The sequence below is a fragment of the Mauremys mutica genome, chromosome 5 (assembly GCF_020497125.1).
Source record: "Mauremys mutica isolate MM-2020 ecotype Southern chromosome 5, ASM2049712v1, whole genome shotgun sequence".
In the NCBI taxonomy this organism is placed as follows: domain Eukaryota; kingdom Metazoa; phylum Chordata; order Testudines; family Geoemydidae; genus Mauremys; species Mauremys mutica.
In genome coordinates, this window is record NC_059076.1 from 141,666,199 (window position 1) to 141,675,049 (window position 8,851).

Here is an 8,851-nt window from a genome sequence, read left to right on the forward strand (position 1 = left end):
CATATCTGGCTTTAAGACTAAGCTTGATAAGTTTATGGAGGGGATGGTATGATGGGATAGCCTAATTTTGGCAATTATTTTGGCAATTGATCTTTGATTATCAGTAGGTAAGTATGCCCAGTGGTCTGTGATGGGATGTTAGATGGGGTGAGATCTGAGTTGCTACAGAGAATTCTTTCCTGGGTGCTGGCGGGTGAGTCTTGCCCACATGCTCAGGGTTTAACTGATCGCCATATTTGGGGTCGGGAAGGAATTTTCCTCCAGGGCAGATTGGCAGAGGCCCTGGAGGTTTTTAGCCTTCCTCTGCAGCATGGGTCACTTTCTGGAGGATTCTCTGCAGCTTGAGGTCGTCAAACCGCAATTTGGGGACTTCGATAAGTCAGACATAGGCTAAGGGTTTGTTATAGAAGTGGATGGGTGGGATTCTGTGGCCTGCGTTGTGCAGGAGGTCAGACTAGATGATCATAATGGTCCCTTCTGACGTTAAAGTCTATGATTCTATGAGTCTATGAGAGAGGATGCCAAGCCTTGGTACCTGACTCAAGGGATTCACCCATCAGTTTAAAAGCAGAGATGGGGCAGAGGAACAGAGCCAGGATCTGGATTTCCCACAGTCTGGGGTGCCAGGGGAGGGGGATTTGGGGTCCGGCTCATTTCTGATTTTCCCTACTTCCAATGTAGTATTTCCAGCAAACCCAATGGCCTTTCCCTTTGAGGACCCCTTTGATCCCTCTCCTCAGGCCTGAGCTCCTGCTGGACAATCTAGAAGCCTGTATCTGGAAGACTTGTGTGCAAGGGGCCATGCATCTCTCAGAGAATCCTCTCTCCCCACGTGCCCACTGCAGCCCTCACCCCAGGCCTCTGTGGCACTTTCAGAGGAGGAAAATCCCACCCTCCGGCAGGGCCAGACTTTGCCCCCAGTTCTCTGCTCCGAGCTTTGCCTCCTGCAAGGGCAGGGGGCTGGTGTGAACTCTGAGGTGCCCGTCAGTACCTGCCGCAGCCCAGCTCTGAGGGGGCTATGGGGGGAGTGTTCTGAGACAGGTCCCTGCTGCTAGCCCCAGGCAGATACAGATGCAGACACAGACACAGAGCTGCTCCAGGGCTCCCTCAGGGCCTCCCAGCTAGTCACTGTCAGCGTTGGGGGCAGGACACCGCATCTCCCGCTGCCCAGTGCCCTGCTCACACCACCAGACGCCCTTTCCTCTCCCCCAAAATCTGTTCAGCCCAGGCAGCTGCGGCTGCATCCTGCAGCCTCTCTTGGGTGACCTGCACATGCTGCAAACTGTGTTGTGCAGGAGTTTCTCTCCAGCGAGAACCAGGGAGAAGCTCACTGGATTGGGCTCACCGACCGGGAGACAGAAGGCAGTTGGCGCTGGGTGGACGGCACAGAATACAGAGCAGACGCAAGCAGGGGGTGAGTAAAGCTTGAGAGACGTGATTATTTATTACACGTTTGGTCACAAGCTCTTTCGGGCAGCGTCTGTACGGCCCCTGGTGTCTATGCAGCACCCGGCACAGTGGGCCCGACTAGCATTGCTGGGTGTCTTGGTCCCCTGCGAACAACCGAGTCCACAGAGCAGAACTGAGCTCAGGAATTGGCTGTGGTTCTCCACGGAGACATTAACACTCTGATCTGTAGGTTCTGGGCGGAGAATGAGCCAAACAATCACGATCCAGAGAAAGATGGTGGAGAAGACTGTGTTCATACCCAGCCAAGAATCCGGAATTTGTGTAATGATTACAAGTGCACTCAGCCTTCCAGGTGGATTTGTAAGCAGACCCATGGACAGGCTGGGCTGTGACATGCAGGTCTCAGCACCTCAGAAAGCACCTTAATTTCCAAGCTATAGAGCATGTTTTCCAGCCACCTGCCGATGAGGAGGCCTGTGCACTGGAGGGGGCCACATGGGATGTGCATCACAAGGATGCTTTGTCTTGGTGTGATATTTCTGGCTGTGGCAGAGAGAGCTGCCCTTATGCCGCTCAGTGTGGCTGGCTCTGTAATTTGTATGTTTCCAGGTCTGTCACTGAATAATTCCTTGGATCATGGAGTTATTGTTTCACAATCACCCAGTAAATGATGATTTGCTTGACTTGAATTCCTGATTTTTGCACCTTTGGATCAGATGTGGACTTCACCTGAGTAGGGAGGGAAATAGACTTCTAGGATGGAGGCTGGCACAACTGATTAAGAGAGCTTTAAACTAGGATTTGGGGGGAGATGGTTGGGAGAGGTCCAGGTAATCTCCACACCGGATTTTAACACTGAGAGGGAAGAAAACGAAGCAAGAAAAGATACTGTTGTGGGTAGGAGAATGGACGTAAGGAGGAAGGGTAGTGTAGATACCATTCTAATAGGTGATACTGGTGGTAGAATGTCTGGGCCTAATCAGGTAAAGAATGTGAGTGAAGCCAAACAGCAAGAATTAAGATGTTTGTACACCAATGCGAGGAGCCTAGGTAACAAAATGGAGGAACTAGAGATACTGGTGCAGGAAGTGAAACCGGACATTATAGGGAGAACAGAATCATGGTGGAATAGTAGCCATGACTGGAGTACAGGTATTGAAGGCTATGTGCTGTTTAGGAAAGACAGAAATAAAGGCAAAGGTGGTGGAGTAGCATTGTATATCAATGATGAGGTAGACAGGTCTGTCACTGAATAATTCCTTGGATCATGGAGTTATTGTTTCATAATCACCCAATAAATAATGATTTGCTTGACTTGAATTTCTAATTTTTGCACCTTTTGATCAGATGCTTTTCAAAGTAATAGCCCAGTTCCAAAGGCAGCATGACTGTGTCTTGACAGCAGACTGAGTCTTCTGCATCCCATGGAAATTCTTCTTTCTTAAGGATGTGCTCAGAGCTGCAGCAGTAATTGCTTTCCTTCAGAACATGGGAGGAGCTAGTTTCCTTAAAGACCCAGGAATTAGGTTGGAAATTGGTTCTATTTTGAGTCGGGTGACTGTATTTCCCGGATAAAAGAATGTTATTGTCTCAGTGGAGAATCAAAGCCCCTTTTGAGCTTGGTTCTGCTGCGCAGACTCTGTTGTGAGCAGGGGACCAAGATCCCCAGAAACAATGTGGCAAAACATTCTGCCCCTTTATCTGCCCATTGCAGAGCTCGCTGGGATGAAATTCAATAGTGCAAATGCAAGGTCATGCACTTAGGGACTAAGAACAACATTAATCCCCATCTTCTCCAATTTGACTAATAATTTCCCATGTGGAACTGTACCAAATGCCACTGAAATCCATATTGATGAGTTCTGCATTTCCTGTTTCTAAAAAATCACTTATCGTCTCAAAGAAGGATAGCAGGTTGGTTTGGCACCATCTACCTTTTGTAAAACTGTGTTGTGTTGTATCCCAATGACTCTTTACCTCTATGTGCCTAACTACTTTCTCTTTCCAAATTTGTTCCAAGACCATGCATACAATTGAGGTCAGGTGAACAGGTCTGTAGTGTCCTGGGTCACTTATTTCCTTTTCTTAAAAATAGGTAGGATGTTAGCAATTCTCCAGTCACAGGGCACAACCGCCGCATTAATGGATTCATTAAAAATCCTTGCTATTGGGCTTGCAGTTACAAGTTTCTTTAATAGTCTTAGATGGGGATTATTTGGACTCCACAATTAGGTCCCATTAAGCCGTTCGAGTTTGACTTCCACCTCAGAGGTGGTAATTTCTACTTCCATATCCCCATTTCCATTAGCCACCCTGCCACTACCCCGAAACTCATTTCCCTTATTAAAATCTGACGCAAAGTATTCGTTTAGGTGTTGGGCCATGCCTAGATTATCTTTAATGTCAACCTCATCCTCCGTGTTTGGCAGTCCCACTCCTTCCTTCCTTGTTTCCTTTTTGTTTCTATGGCTATAGAACCGTTTACGTTGGTTTTAATTCCCTTTGCAAGGTCCAACTCTGCTATTGGCAGTTCACGTTATCCCTGCACTTTCTGACCTCCAAGACGTGGCTTTTCTTCCTGATCCATCCCATCTTCCATTCCTTGTAGGATTTCTGCTGTCTCCTAATCGCCTGTGTGAGATGCTTGTTCATCCAGCCTGGTCCGCAGCCCTTCCCTAGGAAGTTTTTCCCCTTGCTTGGGATGCAGGTGTCAGAGAGCTTCTGCAACTTGGACTTAAAGTAATTCCAAGCCTCCCCCACTTTCAGATCCTTGAGTTCTTCAGCTCAGTCCATTCCCCTAGATAATTGCCTTAATATTTTAAAGTTTCTCATTTTGAAATGAAGGTCCCTAGTTGCAGACCTAGTTTTGTTTATCCTTCCATTTAGTTGAAACTGAATCAGCTCACAATCACACAAACCAAGGTTGTCCCCTACAACCAGTTCTTCTCTGGAGATCCTCCCTACTCACCAACACTCAGTCTAAAATGGCATCACATGACATTAGCCTGTGAAGGGAACACCTGGGGTTTTTAATCTTAAGAGCCTGCAGCCTGCTTGAATCAACATTTAGGGTGAGAATTTGCTACTCACAGCCAATCTCTTTAGTATATTAAACTTAGATTGTGTTTTTGTTTGCATATCTTCCTCCACATTGAGGGAGGGGTCGAATTTCATGAGCTTATGCTGTACAGTTCTCTGTGCAGCACAAGACGGTATAATTTTGGGTTGATGCTCCAGAGAGGAGGTGTGTGCCTTAGGAACTAGGAGGTGGCCTAGCTGTGCCTCCCCATGCAGATCTGATTGCAGCACCTGTATGTACTGCAACTGGGTGTGTCCCTACCTGCATGTGTGCTGGTTAAAGTGAAGCCTGGGAAAAGTCTTGGCAGGCTAGTCACAGCAGTACCGTGTAAAGGGAGCCCAGGTTGGTGGGCCAGGGAGCCTCAGTGGTACCAAGTCCCAGGTGGCACCGCGGGGGTGGGGGAGCCTGTCACAGTGGCGCAGCGAGCAGGGTAATATGCACCGCTTGTTGCTCTGAGTGAGACGTGCACTTCACACACTGGTGGTGATTTTAGGTGACTTTTAAGTGTGGTGGCTAGAGATCCGTCAAAGTGGTTACCAGTTTGTTATTTTCTGTTTGCTTATTTTGGGCAAGGGAAGTAGGGACAGAAAACCAGGAACATGAGTGAAAGTGAAACTAGAAAGAAGCTGGAGCTAGGCAGATTGCAGACAGAAGAGAGGGACAGTGAACACAAAAGAAAAATAGAGATTAACACGCAAGAAGCTGCACACCAGAGAACCACAGAAGCAGCAGAAGCCAAGCAAAAAGCTGTACACCAGAGGGCCATGGAAGCAGAAAAGGCCAGGCAAAAAGCTGCCCTGGAACTGTAAGACAAAGGGATGGAGGCTCGGAATCTAGCCATGGAAGAGAGGGAAAACGGGAGGAAGCATGAACTTGACTTGATAGAGAGGTGGAGCCAGCACCCACACACACCAGGGAGTCCCACCTCTCCAAAAATCCACAAATGTGAACGGTTGTGTTCTGCAGATAGCGAAACAGGGGACATTGCTAAATATTTCATCACCTCTGAGAGTCCCAGAGGAGGAAACTGGGGAAGGAATAGTGGTGGTACAGGAATGTCTCCTCATTGATCACTTGGGAGAGGATGCCCAGGACAGAATGGCTGATTCAGCATCTGTGCACCCAGGCACTCAGCCTGCGACTCAGGTTTTGGGAAGTAACTGTGTAACTGACCTCCTGGAGGGGAGCAGTCATGCAACTGACCACTCAAGGATAGAGAGAGAGGTGACAGGGGGTACCCCAATCCTGGGCCTGATTTTTCAGGATGCTGTTCCCGATATGCTTGTGGAAATTAACTCTCTCTCTCTCTCTCTCTTTAAAACAGGATGCAGATCCTACTGAAGGAATAGTGGTCTGTGAGAATGCAGATGACCCATCTCACAGAGGGGAGAAGGGAATTCCCTGGGCTGGTAAGATACAGAAAGCAATTACGGGAGAGCTGCTAGGAAGAGTAGACACTCAGCCCAGAAAGCACAGATCACAACCCTCTAGGAAAAGGGGACAGACAGGGAAGGTCCCAGTGCTGGGAATGGGGAATCACAGGATAACCCCAAGAGGGGAGATGGGTTTTTTGCATGGGTATAACCTGGGAGTCTGGAGACAGCTACACAGAGGTCCAGCCAACATGCAGAATTCCCCTACACCCTCACCTCACCAGACCTTGGAATGCCAAGGCCCCAGAGATGCCAGAGGTTTGTAGCTTGTCACAGCACCACAGTGTGAGAGGAGGCCCAGCCTGGTGGGGCAGAGGGCTCAGCAGCACCCCAGATCCAGGTTGTACCCCAGGGGTCCGGTCACAGCAGGGTCCTGTGGAAGAAGTAATATGTGATCATGTCACTGGAGCCTGCCTCTGTTATATCCTTGGGGCAGCCGGTGTAGGAAGCAATCACTTGAGGCCAGAGAGCAGGCAGCTAACCAAAACCTCCATTTTATTTACATATATACAGAGAGCCCCTCAGCCGGTTGAAACCGGTTGAGCTAACCCATAATAATCTAACTCAGTTGCCATAGCAACAAAACCATGACAACCAAATACACAACATATTCCTCCCCCCCTAATAAGAACATCCCCTAAATAAAACACACACTAGACTAGAGAAGGAGGGTAGACTGCCTCCATTCCCGGCTAAACCCTGGGGATTATTTTGCCCCATAACCGTGGGTTCGCCCTAGCTAAAGATCCAGCCGATGAGGAGGCCTTCTGTCTCTAGGTGGATTACGGCAAACTACTGGTGTTATTGCACCCGAAAGCACTAGGGGCTCAGGGTCCGCAGCACGAACAGGTGAGGAGGTGGTATCAGCTCGTGCTGGGCAAAGGAGTATCTCAGCCGCCGGCAGTAATGGAGGAGAACAGTCAGAAACAGGTGACTCGTGATTCGATCCCTCACCAGAAGAGGTGAAGTCAGACCCCTCAACTGCAGATGGGTCCTGAGGACTGGCATGACCTGGCAACAGCTGATCTACATGTCGCCGCCAGGTAAGATTCTCTGCAGTCCGGACTGTGTAGGAAACAGGTCCTGTTTGAGTGATGACTGTGGCCGGAACCCATTTAGCTCTGGAAGTATAATTCCGAGCCAAAACTGGCTGTCCCGGGCTAAAGGTTCGGTCTTTTGCTCTGGGTGCCCGTCTGATGACTTGATATTGCTGCTGATGTTGCACAATTTGTCGGGGTTCAGAAGGTTTCAGCAGATCAAAGCAAGTGCGCAGCTGTCGTCCCATCATTAGAAAGGCCGGAGATGCATGGGTCGTAGCATGAGGTGTGTTTCTGTAGGAAAGTAAAAAGGTATCCAGACGCTTTTGAATGGAGTGTTGTCCCCTTGCTGATTTCAAAGCGTTTTTCATTGTCTGCACAAATCTTTCAGCTAATCCGTTGGTGGACGGATGATATGGTGCTGACGTGATGTGGTGTATCCCATTTGCTTTCATAAAATTTTGAAACTCCTGAGAAACGAACTGCGGTCCGTTGTCGCTCACAAGTTGTTCTGGCAGACCAAAACGACTAAAGAGTCCTCGTAATTTTTGGATAGTACTCTCTGCAGAAGTGGGCTGCATTATAGAGACTTCTGGCCATTTAGAATGGGCATCTATTGCCACCAAGAACATGCTTCCTTCAAGGGGGCCAGCAAAGTCAACGTGAATACGTTGCCACGGGTTTTCAGGCCAGTCCCATGGGTGTAGGGGTGCCCACTGGGGTGCATTCCTCACACCCTGACATGACATACAAGCTTTTGCCTTCTCTTCAATAGCGCTGTCCAGTCCAGGCCACCAAAAATAGCTTCGTGCAATTTCCTTCATGCGCACTATTCCACAGTGACCGGAATGTAGCTGTTCTAACATCTGTGATCTCAGTGGTGGTGGAATAATGACACGTCTCCCCCACAACAAACAACCAGATTGGACCGATAACTCCGTCCGCTTGGACATGTAGGGAACAAGGTCGGATGAGACCGGAGAGGTTTGTCGAGATGTTCCATGCATCACCAGGTCCATAACGTGGGACAATACTGGGTCAACGCGAGTTGCCTTCTTTATCTGAGTAGCAGTGATGGGTGTATTCTCTACCTGTTCAAAGTAGAAGATTTCCTTGTGGGCACTATCTTGGTGTTTGACCGGCAAAGGCAACCTTGAGAGGCCATCTGCATTGCCGTGTAGAGTGGATTTCCGATATTTGATTTCATATGTGTGTGCTGAAAGTAACAATGCCCAACGTTGCATACGACTAGCAGCTAATGGGGGAATGCCTGTGTAAGGTCCAAAAATTGATGTCAGAGGTCGATGGTCTGTGAGAAGAGTAAATTTTCGCCCAAACAGGTACTGATGAAACTTCCGAATTCCAAAAACAATTCCTAATGCCTCACGTTCGATTTGGGCGTAGTTAGTTTCTGCTTTGCTTAGAGTGCGTGAAGCAAAAGCAATAGGTCTCTCTTCTCCTGAAGGCATAATATGTGACACAACTGCTCCCACTCCATAAGGGGAGGCATCGCAGGCCAATTGCAGTGGTAAGGATGGATCAAAGTGCGTTAGAACTTCAGAATTTAGCAATGCATCCTTAGCTTTGTTAAACGCAACATCACAGGCTTCAGTCCACTTCCAGGCCTTGTTCTGCCCAAGGAGCTCATGAAGTGGTTTTAGCAGTGTGGCTAACTGTGAGATGAACTTTCCATAATAGTTCAGGAGTCCTAGAAACGAGCGCAGCTGGCTTACATTTCGAGGTGGGGGAGCCTCCACAATAGCTTTAACTTTTGCAGGGGCCTTATGAAGACCTGCAGAATCAATGATATGTCCCAAATATTCAACAGAGGGCTTGAAGAATTCACACTTGTCTTTGCGAACTCGTAGGCCATACTCTTCCAGTCTTTGTAG